We start from the raw sequence: 17,122 nt of genomic DNA, 5'->3' as shown, positions 1-17,122 counted from the left end.
ACCATTGAGACCTATTGTGGCAGGGGCAGGATGGATTACTGAGCCAGCCTCTATATATGTGGAGAACCATATCAAGAAAGAGTTAGTAAAAGCACCAGCGGTTCTGAAAGATACGGAAGCATTTATTGAGAAATTAAGTGTATATATGAAGAACAAAAAAGACAAGAAGAAACACTTAATGGTCTGTATGGATATCAAGAGTTTATTTACAAGCATTCCCAATGACTATGGCATAGCCTCATTAAGAGAATTCATGTTGAATAAAGGAGATTATGAAGAAAATAAAATCACAGTTATATGTGAGCTAATGAAGTTGATACTTGAGAACAATGTCTTCATTTTCAACAGTAAATTCTACATACAACTATGTGGTGTGGCAGTGGAGTGCATGCCAACAGCTATGCTAACATAGTGTTGGCGCAATGGGAAGATAGAGTCATTTATCAAAATAACCCTTGGAATAAATGCCTAAAGATATACCAGAGATTTGTGGATGATATTTATATTTTATGGGAAGGTGATGTCATGGAGCTCAACAATTTCCATAGATATTTAGAGAACAGCACCAACTTTCTGGAGTTTACTATCTTGAGTAATGAAAGTCAAATAGACTTTTTGGATGTGAGAATACTACAAGATGAAGAAGGAAACATAGAAACCAGCCTATTTAAAAAAGAATGTTGGAAGAACAATATACTACCAAGGAACAGCATACATCCAAAATATACATACAGAAATGTTATGAGAGGTCAATTCCTTAGAACATCTAGGATACATTTGAATGATGTAACCCTTGACAGAGCTATGAATGATATGTCTGGACACTTGGAGGCGAGAGGATACAGAGAGGAAGAGATAGTGAGAATGAGAGACAATGTGCTGTTGGAAAGAGAAACAAGAGGTAAGCCATACCTGAAAGGTAAACAAGATAGTGCACCTTCAAGAAACAATAGGAATGAGCAAAGAGAAGTTAAAATGATTCTCACACATACAACAGATACTGAGGGGATATGTAATATCATTAGAAGGAACTGGAAGATACTATTGTCAAGTGAAGAATGCAAAGAAGTGGTTGGAGAGATACCTAAGTTTGGTTACAGGAATGCAAGTAATCTGAAAAATAGGTTATGCAAAGAAGACTACTTAGTACCACGTGTCAACTCTGATAGAAGAGGGACATTTCCATGTAGAAGGTGTACTATGTGCAGGTATATATGTACAGAGAACAGTTTTGAGCATCCCATTACCAAAAAGAAATACACCTGCAGTTTCTATGCTGATTGTAACACAAAAAACATAGTATATTTGGCCACATGTTCATTATGTGACCATTTCTGTGTTGGAAAGACAGTAAGACAATTTAAGGAGAGACTATCCAAACATATAAGTGACATCAGACTCAAAGATTATAAGAATCCTCTGGCCAAACATGTCAGGGACAATGAAGGACATAATTTCAAGTTCAGAGTGCTTAGAAATGTTCTAACCTCGGAAAGGGGAGGTGATAACAACAGACTGGAGCAGGAAGAAATGTATTGGATTGGAAAACTACAAGCTCATAGAAGACCGGGACTGAACACTACATTTCCCATGAAACCTGCGCTCAAGAGGCGTGGTTTGAGAAGATGTGTGTGATGTGACATCACCCGTTATCTAGTACTCTATTGGTAGAGAGCAATTTTTAAACAGGCACTAACTGCACAGTACACATGGATCTGATGAAGGGTTATTGAGGAGACACAAAAGCACTTATCCTTTGTCCTGTTTTTTATTTTTGTTTTATTTTCAAGTTATTGTTCGATGTGAATAAATACTTGATGGTTTTAATGAATGCAGTCGTCTATGGTAACGAAGGTGAACTACACTTGCTGATATTCAAGTAGAGCTGATTATATATGCTGTGCTTGGGAAGACAATACATTTGAAACATTTTGGCTGCTCAACCAAGTGTCTTGCTGAGCTTTTTTGCATGTGGAGTACAATCGAAAGCAAGCACCTGTAGGTGTTGCAACAAACAAACAAACTTTTGTGTTGAGAAGTGGTAGTGGAACAAATCTGCCCTGGCCGTGGTCTCAGTGCTGCTTGTTGTTGCACACACATTGTGTGTGTGTGTGTGTTTTATATATATATATATATATATATATATATATATATATATATATATATATATATATATATATATATATATATATATATATATGTGTGTGTGTGTGTGTGTGTGTGTGTTTTTCATATATATATGTGTGTGTGTGTGTGTGTGTGTGTGTTTTAGATATATATATATATATATATATATATATATATATGTGTGTGTGTTTTTTTATAAATATATATATATGTATATGTATGTTTTATATATATATATATATATGTTTTACATATATATATGTAGATATATGTATATATATGTGTGTGTGTTTTTATATATATGTATATATATATATATATATATATATATATATATATGTGTATATATATATATATATATATATATATATATATATATATATATATATATATACATACATGTTATATATGTATATATATATATATATATAATATATATATATATCTATGCATACAGACATGTTTTATATATATATATGTATATATATATATATATATATATATATACATGTTTTTTATATATATATATATATATATATATATATATATATATATATATATATATATATATATATATATAGATATATACGTATATATAGGTTCATAGGTTCATACTAGGCTATCTGCCCTAGGGCATTTATAAGCCTAGCCAGAATGTGTTTGGCTTTCGCCACCCATTTTAAATTTATTTTGCTATGCCCTTTTTCGAGGTTAGTATACTGTGCCTCTGTCTAACAGTGACACAGAAGTGATACCCGGGGTAAACCTACGATCTCCCATCCACTCATCAAGATTCCTCTTGAAGAGAGTCAATGAGGGTCTCTGCCTAACCTGGACCTGGATTTTATTCCAGAGTGAAGGGAGCCTCTGGGTTATGAATCTGTCCCTCCAGCATGTCCTATTTATTTCAGTGCTGAGGTTCAAGTCTCTCGAGCGCGTAGCTCGATGGGATTTGGATTTTCTGAGGTGCAGCATGTCCATTAATTCCGGGTTGGACATGGCTTTATACATCAGGCACAGATCGCCTCTGAACAGGCGGTATGCCACTGAGTAGAGCTGGAGTTTCTTTAACCGGGCAGCATATGGCATCTGTTTGAGCCCTTTGATCCTCTTGGTGAGGTACTTTTGGGGTCTTTCCAGTTGCTGCAGGTGTCTGGTAAGGTATATCCCAAAAGGGGCATTGTACTCAATTATTGGCCTGATGAGGGATGAGTAAAGAGGCACGATAACCTCCCCAGATCTAGATGTGAATCTCTTCATGATTAGGTGGGCAATATAAAATGTTTTTCTAACCACTTTGGCCACGTGGTTGTCAAATGAGAGATTGCTATCAACTTGGGTCCCCAGGTCCCTAATTACTTCTTCTGTACTTAATGGATTACCACCTATGTGGTAATTTGTGGGCACTTTGTTTTTGCCATAGGGGATGACTATACACTTTTTGGCATTTAGCTTGAGGCCATGGCTCTGGCACCAGTTGTCTGTTTCTATGAGGCCCTTTTGGAGGATGCTTGTGTCGGCTGGAGAGTCGATTATGGCACCCAGTTTGCAGTCATCTGTGAACTTGGTCAGCCACAGTCCTTCCATGTTGGCCTGTACCTCCGAGAAATATATACCGAACAAGAGAGGTCCCAGGACTGAGCCTTGTGGGACACCACTTGTAACTGGTTTGGAGTCTGACATGGCTCCAGCAATTCTAACCATGTGGGTTCTATCCTTGAGCCAGTTTGCAATCCATCTAGTGACATAGGGGTTTATATTTAAGCTGGTGAGCTTATCTATAATGCCAGTGGGGTATTGTATCGAAGGCTTTTGAGGTCCAGGTAGGCTGTGTGGACCACCTTCCCTCGTCAATGGCCTTGGTGACTGTTTCAAAGAAATCAACCAGGTTTAAGAGGCAGGATCTGCCCTTAACAAAGCCGAACTGGGTAGGATCCAGTGTCTGTAGGTCCCCAATATCTTTATTTATGAGGTCCATGATGATCCTTTCCATAGCTTTGCAGACCAAGCTAGTCAGGCTTATGGGGCGATAGTTTCCAGGATCCGTTGAGGCACCACCTTTATGGAGAGGGACCACTGTTGCTGTCGCCACTCTTTGGGCACATATCCTGTAGTAAGGCTGAGATTGAACAGTAGTTTTATGTTTGGGTTTAGCTCTTCTTGGAGTTCATGTAGGGCGCAGCCCGGGACACCGTCTGGTCCCATTGATGCTGTGTTTTTTGCTTTGGAGAGGGCAGCTCTTACCTGAGCATCTGAGATGTCAGGGGGGCAGCACTCTGCTGGGATAGATATTTGCCCTTTTGGTGGGAGGGGAGAAGTTTGCGCTGAACCTGTCAGCTAGGATGTTGGCAATGTCTGTGGGTTCAGTGTATTTTTTGTCATTTTGGACTAATTCTGAGCATATCTGGGAATTACCACCCAGGTTCCTAACATAACTAAAGAAAGCCTTGTGATTCCTGTGCAATTTTTCTCTCGAAGCTGGCCTTAGACAATTTTATGAGTGCCCGTAGTTTTTTGCTAATACTGATCAGTGATGCCTTCCCTTTTTGGGATTTTGCTCTATCATTTAGTAGCTTCCTCCTTCTATTGTATAGTTTGTTTATGGCTGGGGTCCACCAGACAGGACGTCTGCCTTTGGAGGATTGGGTCTTGGTTTTGTTTGGGATCGCATGATCCATGCATTCCTGAAGGTGTTCATAGAAAGCGTTTATAAAGGATTCTGCGGTCTGGGCCCTATTTTCCACAGGCCCGGGGGCTTTGAAGGATTCCACCTCGGTTTTGAGGAGTGTGAAATTTGCTTTAGAGAAGTTTTTCACTGTGGTTTTCTGGGCAGGGGGTGGGGATGGGATGTGAATATCCAGTGAGATTAGTTTATGGTCTTATCTTACCAGTGAGGGATACACTTCTGGTCTGGAGCATAGAGTCCCCATGTTGGTGATGATCAGGTCCGGTATGTTTTCCCCTCTTGTGGGAGTGGTAACAAGTTGTTCCATAGCATTTGAGTTTATAAATTCTAGTAACCTTTAGGCTAGGGTGTCGGAGCTAGAGTAATGCTCCTAGTCTATGTTTGGGTAGTTGAAGTCGCCCAATATAATGGTGTTTGGAGAGACCTTCATATTTACCAGTGTTCTCAGAAAGGCCGAGTGGGGTTTCTGGGTTTGGGAGGGTGGTCTGTAGCAGGCTATAAACTGGAAGGCAGTTTTACCCACTGTTAGTTGCACATGGATAGTCTCTGATGCTTCGTGCTTTGCCACCAACCTGGAGGTGTGGGTATCTTTGATGAATATCGATACTCCCCCTCCTTTTGGGGTTCGGTCCAAGTTTTGGGGCCGAAAAGCATGGTATGAGGTATAAGCTGGCAGTGCTGGGGTGCTCTTGGGAGCCCTGAACCAGGTTTCTGTTATTGCACAGATATCGATGTTCTCCATGCTAAGGAGAGTTTTGAGTGCGTGCATCTTGAGGTTTATACTTCTGGCGTTGAGTGGCATTACTCTTAGTTTCTTATCCCTTGTGATACCTGTGGAGGTGGGTTTGTCTTTTGAGCCTTCCCTAAAAAAGGCACTATGGGGGTAGCAAGAGCCTTTGCCAGTATCCGAAAGCCCAGAGGTGACAGGTGCAAGCCGTCCCTAGCGAAGCATCGTGGCTTGTCGAGCATATCATCCCAAGCTGACAGGCATTGGATCCCCTTTGAATGACACCAGTACTTAAGCCAATTATTGAAATTGATCATCTTGTCTTCATATTGTGGCATCATTCTTGGTGAGGGTAAGATGCTACTCAAGGTCAGGGTCATACCGGCCTGGGCTACATGCTCAGAGAGCTGCTTTATGTCTCTTTTCATGTAGTCCAGGGAGGTACGTCTCAGGTCATTCACACCAGCATGGACAATGACTGAGTCATATTTGTACTTGCCTTGGAGTGACCTGAGTGCTTGTGTTATGTGGCGGATCGTAGCGCCCGACAGGCTGCTCACCGTGACCCTCTTCTTGTTCAGCCTGGTGAGCAGGACGTCAGTGTGCCTGACGATAGAGTCACCTATTACAAGTGTATCAGGTGTGTTGTTTAGTCTTAAGGGCTGTGACTGTTCGGCACACTGGCTTTGTGAGATATGTGTTGCACTTGTTTTGATATATGTTTTATATATATATATATATATATATATATATATGTTTTTTATATATCTATATATATATATATATATATATATATATATATATGTTTTTTATATATCTATATATATATATATATATATATATATATATATATATATGTTTTTTTATATATATATATATATATATATATATATATATATATATATTTATATATATATATATATATATATATATATATATATATATATATATATATATATATATATATATATATATATATATATATATATATATATATATATATATATATATATATATATATATATATATATATATATATATATATATATATGTATATGTATATGTGTGTATATATATATATATATATATATATGTATATATATATATATATATATATATATGTATATATATATATATATATATATGTATATATATATATATATATATATATATATATATATATATATATATATATATATATGTATATGTGTATTTATATGTATATGTATATATATATTTAGAATATATATAGAAATCGGGACCCTTACACATCCTAAACAATTTAAGACAGCCACCAAAGAGCACTTTAAATGTCACTGGTTCTGCCACTGCACTCTCCCTCCTTAAACATCCCCTACTTCTCCTACCTTAATCTACTTTGTGCCCTTAACTCACTCTTCTCACTAGCTCTCTCTAATCTTCCTTGACTACTCTTTCTACTGTCTTTTAAAATCTATTAAGCAAATCGCCTCAGAGAAAACATTCTGTTGTAATTGTCGTGCTTTCATGCAACTACATTATGATAAAACTGGGTTTTTGTAACCACTTACCCCAAAAACGATACTTATCTTAGTGATATATTAGTTATGCTATACTCATGATTATTGACACTGTATAACATTGTATTGATACTTAATGCCTTGTAATAATCCTGTAACATTGATGTTTAATGCTAATTTATAATGAAAATTGTATGATATGTTGGAGCTTTTCTCCCTGGGCCTCCGCTGAAAAAGGGTTCTTCAGCTCAGTCAGACAGTCCCGGTCAACAAATGTAAAATAAATAAAAATCCATTTTTTTTTAAACATCTTTATTAAGTCACATTTTAAAGAGTGATATATGTACCTGTACTTTTACAGAACAGAAAATAAACCATAATAACATTTTCAGATTTATTTTTATTGTCATTTTCATATAGTGAATAAATATATATATATATATATATATATATATATATATATATATATATATGTATGTATGTGTGTGTGTACATGTACTATTCCCAGAATAATTTTCTCCTTCCCTTTTCTAAATACTGACGTTCTTCATATTGTTCACTGCTGCAGTAGCCTGTTAGCTGTATGTGTTACTTTCTCCATAGGATATAGCAGCCAGCCAGCTTCCAATGCTTCAGGTCACCTTCCATGCGCACAAAACGTTAGTCAGCTCGAGTTGAGCTGAATAAAAAGACAGATTTTGCTGCTAAGCCCTTCAGAACTCAGTCACCAAGCAGAACATTCCTCTGTGAGCTTACAAGGGTTGGTTGTCAGTTAAAGCTTTCCATTGCTTGGTAGATAAGTTCTCTTCAGGGAAAAAAAGCTTTCTCATTACTTTGTTTAAACTATTTTTAAAGCAGCTGTTTTAAAGCTACAGAAAAATATTTTGTTCCCCTCCCCCCACTCAAATTATTGTTAACAGAATTCCATTCAACATCTTAACAATGCCCAGCCAAAAACAAAAAATAATTTCAGTGCAATTAAACACAGAGTGCAGCAGCCATATTTATATTAACACTCTAATAATAAGTGCCTGAAACAAAGAAGAAAATCCCCAAGGAATGAACTGTGCCTGCAAGCCAACAACAAATGTAACTGAAGAAAACAAGGCACAGAAACAGGCCATTAGTAATAGGAATAGTGTGCCTATGTCTTTATTTTATACTAGTGATATGACTGGCATAATGAACATTATTAAGTCAAATTGGTCTATATTGAGCTTAGACAATGATATTTTAAAAGTTGTTGGTCACAGACCAGATTTTGCTTTTAAGAACAATAAATCTCTTAAAAGGCTGCTTTGCTATAAAAATGTAAAAGAAAAAAGAGACTAGGTGGTGGCTGGACAGGTACTAAACAATGCCTTACATGCAATTTCTGTACATTTATTAATATGTCAGCATGTTTTATTCATCCAGTTACCCAGTTTGAGTATAAATTTGAAGTTAAAGCTAACTGTCGAACCAGGAATTTGATTTATCTGGCGACATGCACAGTTTGCCACTGTTTCTATGTAGGAAAAACTAACAGGTCACTGATGGAACGAGTCAGGGAGCATATGTATTGTATTAGGAATGGTGACACCAGAAATGCAGTAGCCAGACACTGCATGCAGAATGAAAATGGCTTTAGATTTCAAGTTATTGAAGTTATTTCTAAAAATGTACGTGGAGGTGATGTGAAAAAATTCACTGAAAGCAGAGAATTGCATTGGATTATTTTATGGCAAGCTGATAAATACCCAGGTCTAAATGACAGGGTTTCTATAAAACCTGCACTGAAAGCACAATGTCTGTTTAAATAATACAAGCCGTAGCTACGTTTTTACTCTTCTTTGATGTTTATTGGCTACTTTGAATTAGAGTGAATATATTAAGTGTTTGCTGATGTAGTTTTTATATGGTCTGAAGAAGCACTGGTATTTGGTGTGAAAGCACTTAACCTCATTAAACTTTTAACGTTTTATGCTGACAGTCATGTTTCTGTGCCTTGTTTTCTTCAGTTACTCTAATAATAAGCATTAAAATCCCAATAGCAAAGCTGCTTATTTGAATAAATAACCTTCAGAATTAAATGGCATTGTAAAATCTTACCTTAAAGGCAGAAAATAAAAAAGGGAAAAACATAGTAACCATAAAAACAGCTAATATTCCATATAACTGTTTACTACTACTTAATATACTAGAGATCAGTAAAAAAATAGATAATATTGGATGGCACTGAGACCTCAAAAAAAGACGGGAAGTACGGCTACCTATTAAGCTTATTTAGTCCCTGTTCACCATCTAGCCAGATATTGATTGTCGCCCATTTCCTCATTAGAAAGGTTGACCTGAACTGGTACAAAGCTCCTAATTCCAGTTCCTGGAGTTCTGGGAGTAAACCCTTAAGGTCCAGTATGGGAGGAAATCCTCTGCTTCCATTTCCTAGTTAGACATTTTTTGGTTAATAATACCAATCAATTACTAACTGTTTACTGCTGTTGGACACCCGGGTATTCACTATCTCAAAAAAAAAAATGCAGTTAACATGTGCAAGTATGTCAACTTTTGGTCTGTACTTAAAAGAGCCTCCCCAAGTTCTTTCTTAAAAAAACACAAAAAAGGGTAAGCCCAAAAAGCTTGCAGCCAGTCAACAACCTCCATCCCTATACATCTCCAATATTGTGAAGATACCGTAGGGACCATTCAAGAGTGTCTCGCTAGAGTATAGAAACATTTAAATAAAGAATGCCAGACAGAAAACTGTATTTTCTAAAGTGGGTTGCATATCTAGGTATTAACAAGTTTTTTGCCCAGGATAGAGATGGTGTGGAAGCTCTCAATTATTTGTCCCATAACCCACAAAACCTTTCTGTTGGTGCATGCTTCATCCCCAGCAAAATTTTATATGCCTTAGAAATGAAGCCCTGATTTATATAGTCATCCCAGGAATTGACTAGCCATGAAATCAGTAATGGGTAATCATCCATGGATGTTTTAGAAAATTTGAGATTTTGGGCGTCTCTTATTAACTGACCATAAAGGGGTCTATGGGCAAATATCAAGCCCATATCTATCCAGAAATAAGGTCGAGGAAATATTGGTCTTGCCATCAAACAGCTGTGCCCAGTATCTTAGCTGTGAACAAGCTTTTAATACCTTCAATTGTCTGAGACAGTAATGACCTCCAAGAGCAAGAGATCACAATGGGTGGTATTTCCTTCCACCAGGAAAGGGTGCCTGTTGCTGAGAGTTCAGAATCAAAGGTGTATTGTAAATCCTGGGAAAACCCTCATTTGGTTACCTATTTTCTGAAATTTTCTAACTTTCAGCAGTGAAAAAAAATTATCTTGGTCCCCGCATCTTCACTAACTATGCCTTCTTCCAAGATCTATCATATGCATCCATCATTAGTTGTATACTAATTTAAATTTTTTTGGCCTTTGTGTATTGGGCTAGATCTGGGAGACCAGCCCAACCTAACACTGTAGGTAGAATTGCTAGATAGTCCCAGACTATACTAACTTTCCGCAACAAGAAATTTAGGAACAGCGTCTTAAGCTTAATAAAATATGTGTTATTGGGGAGGTTATCCCTTGTCAAGCATATATTACTAGTGATAGGACAAGCCATGTAATTTCCTGAACCTTCTGTGGTATATTTAGTCGCATCTTTCCCCAGCGATATAAAAAGGTGAGCGATTGAGCCAAGATGATGGAAAAAGTAGACGTCCTGGGGGAATCCTTGTATTGTTCCCCCATGTAAATCATATGTTTATTCCCATCTAGAAAAGGATATTATTTTCTAATTTGAGGAGAGGGGACATGAGAATCTAACTGCCCTGTATTCGCAATGTTATTCTTATACCAAGAGTACTCCCCAAGCCCCCTAAGAATGTCCGGTGTTTTAGTAACTCTACTGGCTGAGTCAAGTAAAGCAGGAAATCATCTGTGTAAAGTGCTAACTTAAATGTTTGCTGTCCTGTTCTGTGCCCCTTTAAATCTGATCTATGTAGCATTTCTTCTAAACATTCTAATATACATAGCAAACAACAAGGGGGTGAGTGGACAACCCTGCCAAGCACCCCTTATTATTGGGAAACTAGTAAATAATTTTGAATCTGTTTGTTTTTATTTTAGCACGGGATCCCTGCAGAAGGATTGGAGGAAAGCTGTAATCTACTCAGGTAGTCCAAACTGCCTCAATACCAGGAACAGAAACTCCCACTGCACCCGTTCAAATGCTTTTTCTATGTCTAAGCTGGCCAGCAAGAGGGGAATATTTGAGCAGCATCCTAATTCACTAAAGATGTTTTAATTAAATTATCCACAGTATTCTTTCTTTTAATAAACTCTGATCAAAGTGAATCAAGATGGGAAGGAAGGCAGCTAATCTGTTCGTTAAGATGCCATAAGTAGCTTGTAATGATGACTGAGAACATATACAGAGTGATAGGAAGAAGGCTGCATTGGGTCTTTACCTGGTTTCAAAATTAAGAGAGAAACTGTAACAGGAGAAGGGAAAGACTAGCAAATTGCTGATAAAAATTGCCTATAACATCCTCATAAATTTCTAATGTGACCCCATCTGAGCCCAGAGTCTTCATTTTTCCTAAATAATTATAGACAGTCTGAACCTCTTGTGGGGTTATCTATTTCCATAGCTCTCAAGCCTGTTATTGGGGTAGTCTAGGAAATCTAATTTTGGCCAAAATTGCCTCAGTCCCTCCACCGAGATGGGGGAGACCTCCTTAACCCTATATAACTTTTGGAAATAGGTGACAAAAGCATTGCATATCTGTTGTGGCATGGATACCACTCTCTCAAGAGTAGGGTGGGCAGCTGTTGAAATCTCTCTAGTAGCCTTAATATTTCTTAGCTGTAATTCTAAATGCCTAAGTGATGAAGGGGATGCGTTAAAGGATTTCAACATTAATCTGCATTTCCAGCTATCTCTCATAAAAACCAGTTTCCTAATCAAATTTTCTTGGATTTTAAGTACTAGATCTTTATCCTCTGATTATGGTCTTAATATGAATCTGCCCTGAACTTCTAGTAACTGCATCAGCCTCATGTGCTTATGTTCCCTCAGAGCTGACAACCCAGCTTGAATAAAATGGCAATGGTCTTGAATAATTAATGACTTGCCCATAATGTGAGGGAGATTCAAATGGGAAAGTAAATTAACTAGCTTCTGATTCAGGGCCTTAATTGCTTGAGTAAGTTGGGGACCACAACAAAGGTATAAATCTAACGTCCAATGTCAATGAAAAAAATCCGTATCAAGCTATATACATAATGATAATACAGTATGAACTGAGAGTCTCGAGGGACCATACTGAAGTGACGAAACCAAGTAGCCATATTCTTTTTTTTCTAATATCTTATCTATACTGGATAAAGAATCAAAACCTAGGGAAAGTGTGTATAAATTATTGAATAATTTTAATTCCTTATGTATGTCCACCATCCCATTATAGCAAAATATCTACATAAAATCTTCCCATGATGTGGGGAGCCTATGCAGTCTGGGTCCAGGGTGTATTTATTTGACTAAGCAAACAGTATTCCATTCCTCTCCCTATAAAATCAATCCCTTCCAGAAATAATCTGATTTCATAATCAAACCTGTAGCTAATGATGAAGTGCCTGGAGATAAATGCACTAAGAGAAATGTAACTAATTTACCCCTCAGAAGACTTTTGGTCAGTGATCTGAGCTAGGGGTTTAAACCGAGCCAGCTTAGTAAATAAAATCATGATCCATGTCCTGCTGCTTGGGTGGGAAGCAACGGTCCCAACCAGGTACTTGTCCAGTACTTTCTTATGCTCCCCACCATGAGATAGGTTTCTTGAAGTAATATAACATAAGGTGTGTACTTCCTAATCAGACTAAAAATCTTGGCCCTCTTGATGGGGTTAGTAGACCCATTCACATTCCATGAAAGTACAGAAATAGCATCCATTGGTGACACTACTGCAAATTCAATAGAATTCCCAGTTCTGCTCTAATATGTCTAACATCTAGTAAAGAAAAAAATAGCAGGGGAGAGATGGGAGAGGATGAGGAGCCCTCCAAACTCGCACCAAAAACAAAGGAATGTCATCTGTTTCATTATCTCAGGCAAAATATACTATGATCAGCCATCCATGAAAATGACTGAAATATTCTGAAACAGCTTCGCTCCATGCCTGTAGTATAAAACCAAGATAAAGAACATAATAAAACACAAAACTTTGTACAGTACCATGAAACAGCTTCAGGTCAGAGGGCTCTTTACCCCTTATAAGCCAGTGACTAAGTATAGAACCATTCAAGTTACACATGGGTCATCACAAGTCTAAACACTTTCTTCGCTGCCAGTACTTAGTATCATTAGCTATCTCCCTCTCCAGCTGCTAAAGTAATTATATCAGACCAGTAATCGGCCCTTAATCCCACTCAGTAGATGACTAATAAAGAATAAAAACATGCCCCTCAATGCTGCAATAATAGTTATATGTCACTGAATAATTAGTACCGCAAAATGTGTTAGAAATTGCAAAATATGGTTTATATTCACTTTAGCAATTTTATTTAATGAGGAATGAATCAACATTAGAAAACCTAATATCTAGACAAATCAGATAAAGATTCTAAAGTGATGCATCAGCCATTATGCCACATTAATCATAATGTTCAGGCTGAGTAGTAAATGTATAGTTGAGAATCAAAACTCCCTTCTTCATTGGGAATCATGTAGATGTCAGAGTCATGGTTCAGGGTCTATAGAACAGAAACAGGTGGTCTTCACTGTCCCACAACATATATGTATATAGGTTTGCTATCAAAATGGGACACAGCACTTACACAAAGCTGGGATGGCTAAATGCATGTTTTCTGGTTTCAGTAATGACAAACCAGAAATGTTGGAATCCTCATTATCGAATGGTTGTGTGCATTCGCTAATAGAGGATCGATGTTCTGATAACAGATCGTACTGCAGTGAGGATTTTGAAATTTACCTTTTCCTCACTGTGGTATGATCAGAGAATATATTAGATGCAGGGGGTGTGGGGGGCACAGCCCTCCCACATGGGGGATATAGGGGGTCTTTTCCCCCTGCAAAAATGTTACTGATAACATGGAATTTCAACATTGGAACTTCCAGTGTTCAAATGTCGATTCCGTGGTTACCATTGCTGACATGTTGGTAATTCTGTATTACCAAATTTGGATAATGATTCAATCAAAAAGTGGAAAATTGTTTTAATTTTCCACATTTTGATAGTAAACCGTATATATATATATATATATATATATATATATATATATATATATATAGATAGAGATATATAAAAACATAGCCTACCTGACATTAACAACAAATGTCCTTGAGCCAACATACTTTAAAATTCACAGGCTGTCACCAAAAACTCCAAACCCCATGTTCCAATATAGTAAAAAAGATGGGAATGGGAGAAAGTCCAAAAAAGCTACAGAAAGTGTTTTTCATTGACTTATACTTTAGTTTTATGTACTTTTAAATGGAGCACAAGTTTTTACCTTTGTGGTAAAAAGTTCTTAAAAGTTGTTTAAAACTTCTTTTTCTTTGGAGAAACTGTTTAATTTATGTTTTGTGGCTGGGAAAAGCAACTTTCCTGGTTTACTGACTATTGTACTAAGCTTCCCTGGGAAACATCCACCATTTTTGTTTGACCATGGAGCTAACTACCAGTCCCTGGGTTGGACCTTCTTTGAACCACAAAAAGAAAAAGTTAATTAAATAGCCTTTGCCACCACAGTAGGCTAGTAATTTGTTTCAAGTCACAGGTGGCAGACTCTGGTCCCGCAGATCACTCATTTTTTTCCATGGGTTCCTCTGGTGCTGTCCATACAGCCACCATGGACCTGGGGTTACCCATGTCCTCTGCGGCTGTTGGGGTCCCTTCTGTGGACAACAAAAAGACACTTTGTCAGTCATGGGAGAAAAGACAGACAATGTGCCCTTGTTTAATCAGAATGTTGCTCCTTTCCCTAGGAAAGTTGTTGCTGGCAGTAGTAGGTCTGTTCTGTCAAAAAGAGACAGAAAATTAAGCACACAGGGTCTTGCACACAGCCTACTGATCCTTCTTGTAAGGTGATTTTTGTAAAAAAAAAAAAAAAAAGTGACTCCGGTTTCTTATTCAGACTCTAAAGAGAGTATGATATCTGAATTGTTCTGTGAGAGATTCTCTTTTTCCAAGAGCATTTCCAGTGTTTGCAGTGTGGGAGAACACTGAGGTCTCCCAGTCCCTCAGAAGAATGCTATAAGTTGTTATAATTGGAATTCCCATAACCTTCATCCATTCTCCCCAGTTTTGTCAGGATTGGATGATATGTTTCTCATAGCCTGCGGTTTCCCTATAGCAGACCTGCAGCTCATAAAAAAGTAAATAAAATGTACAGTGTTCATAGATTCATAGATTCATAGATTCATAGATTAATACTAAGCTAACTGCCCTTGCGAGCCATTTTAAGCCTAGCCAATTATCCCTTGTGAGACTCAAACCCTACACCTTATGTTTGTATACCCCTCACTGGTGAGATCAGATCACAAACTAATCTCGCTGGAGGTCCTCATCCCACCCCCACCTGAAATAAAAAAATCCACAGTAAAGAACTTCTCGAAAGCCGACTTCACACTTCTAAAGACTAGTGTGGTCTCCTTTAAGGCCCCCGAGCCGGCAGAAAACAGTACTCAAGCCGCTGAATCACTTACAAATGCCTTCTACCAGCACCTGCAGGACTGCATGGATAAGGCAATCCCAAGCAAAACAAAGACTCTTTGTACCAAAGGCAAGCGTCCAGTCTGGTGGACCCCAGCCATAAACAAACTCTACAACAAAAGGAGGAAGCTACTACAAGATAGAGCAAAATCCTTAAAAGGTAAGACACCTTTGATCACTATAAGTAAAACCTAAGAGCTCTCATAAAATCATCCAAAGCTAATTTTGAGAGAAAATAGCTAAAGACTCAAAAGACAATCATAAGGCCTTCTTTAGCTATGTTAGAAACCTGGGAGGAAACTCCCAGATATGCTCAGAACTAGTTCAAAATGATGTGAAGATTACTGATCCTACAGACATTGCCAACATACTGGCTGACAGGTTCAGTGCAAACTCCCAAAAGGAGAGATATCTATACCAAACGATTGCAGCCCCCAAACATCTCTAACGCCCAAGTGAGAACTGCTCTCTCCAAAGCAAAAACACAGCATCCATGGGACCTGATGGTGTCCCGGCTGTGTGCTCCACGAACTCAACGAGGAATTAAACCCACAGCTAGGACAGCTGTTTAATCATAGTCTCACCTCTGGATACGCACTCCAGGAGTGGCGCACTGCAACTGTGGTCCCACTTCACAAAGGCGGTGCCTCCACCGACCCTGGAAATTACCGGCCCATTAGCTTGACAAGCCTTATCTGCAAAGCCATGGAGAGGATCATAATGGACCTCATAAATAAAGACATAGGGAATTTGCAGACTTTGGATCCAACCCAATTTGTCTTTGTCAAAGGCAGATCATGCCTTTTAAACTTGGTTGACTTTCTCGAAACAGTCACCAAAGCCATTGATGAGGGAAAGGCAGTCCATACAGCCTACCTCGATCTGGCGAAGGCCTTCGATACAATACCCCACTCAGGTATCATTGAAAAACTCATCAGCTTAAATGTTAACCCATACATCACAAGATGGGTTGCAAACTGGCTGAGTGACAGAACCCACAGGGTCAGAGTTGCTGGCGCCATGTCAGACTCAAAGCCTGTCACAAGTGGTGTCCCACAGGGCTCAGTACTGGGCCCACTCTTGTTTGGCATCTACTTTTCCGAAGTACAAGCAAACACAGGAGGGTTATGGCTGACAAAGTTTGCAGATGACTGCAAACTGGGCCATAGTCGAAAACACATCTGACACAGATATCCTTCAGAAGGGTCTCACAGAAGCGGATAACTGGTGCCAGAGCCATGGCCTAAAGTTAAATGCCAAATAATGCATAGTCATACCCTTCGGGAAAAACAAGGTTACCCCTAGCTACCATATAGGTGGCAATCCACTGAGCACAGAAGAAGTTATCAGGGACCTGG

General features: G+C 38.1%; 1 protein-coding gene across 2 annotated transcripts in view; it reads left to right on the top strand.

The window, feature by feature from the left end:
* Positions 1 to 17,122, top strand: part of KIAA0319L (KIAA0319 like) — a 1,767,873-nt gene that overhangs the window by 1,244,749 nt on the left and 506,002 nt on the right. The gene's annotated exons all lie outside the window — the stretch shown is intronic.

Source organism: Protopterus annectens, chromosome 1.part2, assembly GCF_019279795.1.
Source record: "Protopterus annectens isolate FY-2018-M chromosome 1.part2, PAN1.0, whole genome shotgun sequence".
Taxonomy (NCBI): domain Eukaryota; kingdom Metazoa; phylum Chordata; order Ceratodontiformes; family Protopteridae; genus Protopterus; species Protopterus annectens.
Note: the sequence above shows the minus strand (reverse complement) of the source record. Positions and strands in the feature narration are given on the sequence as shown.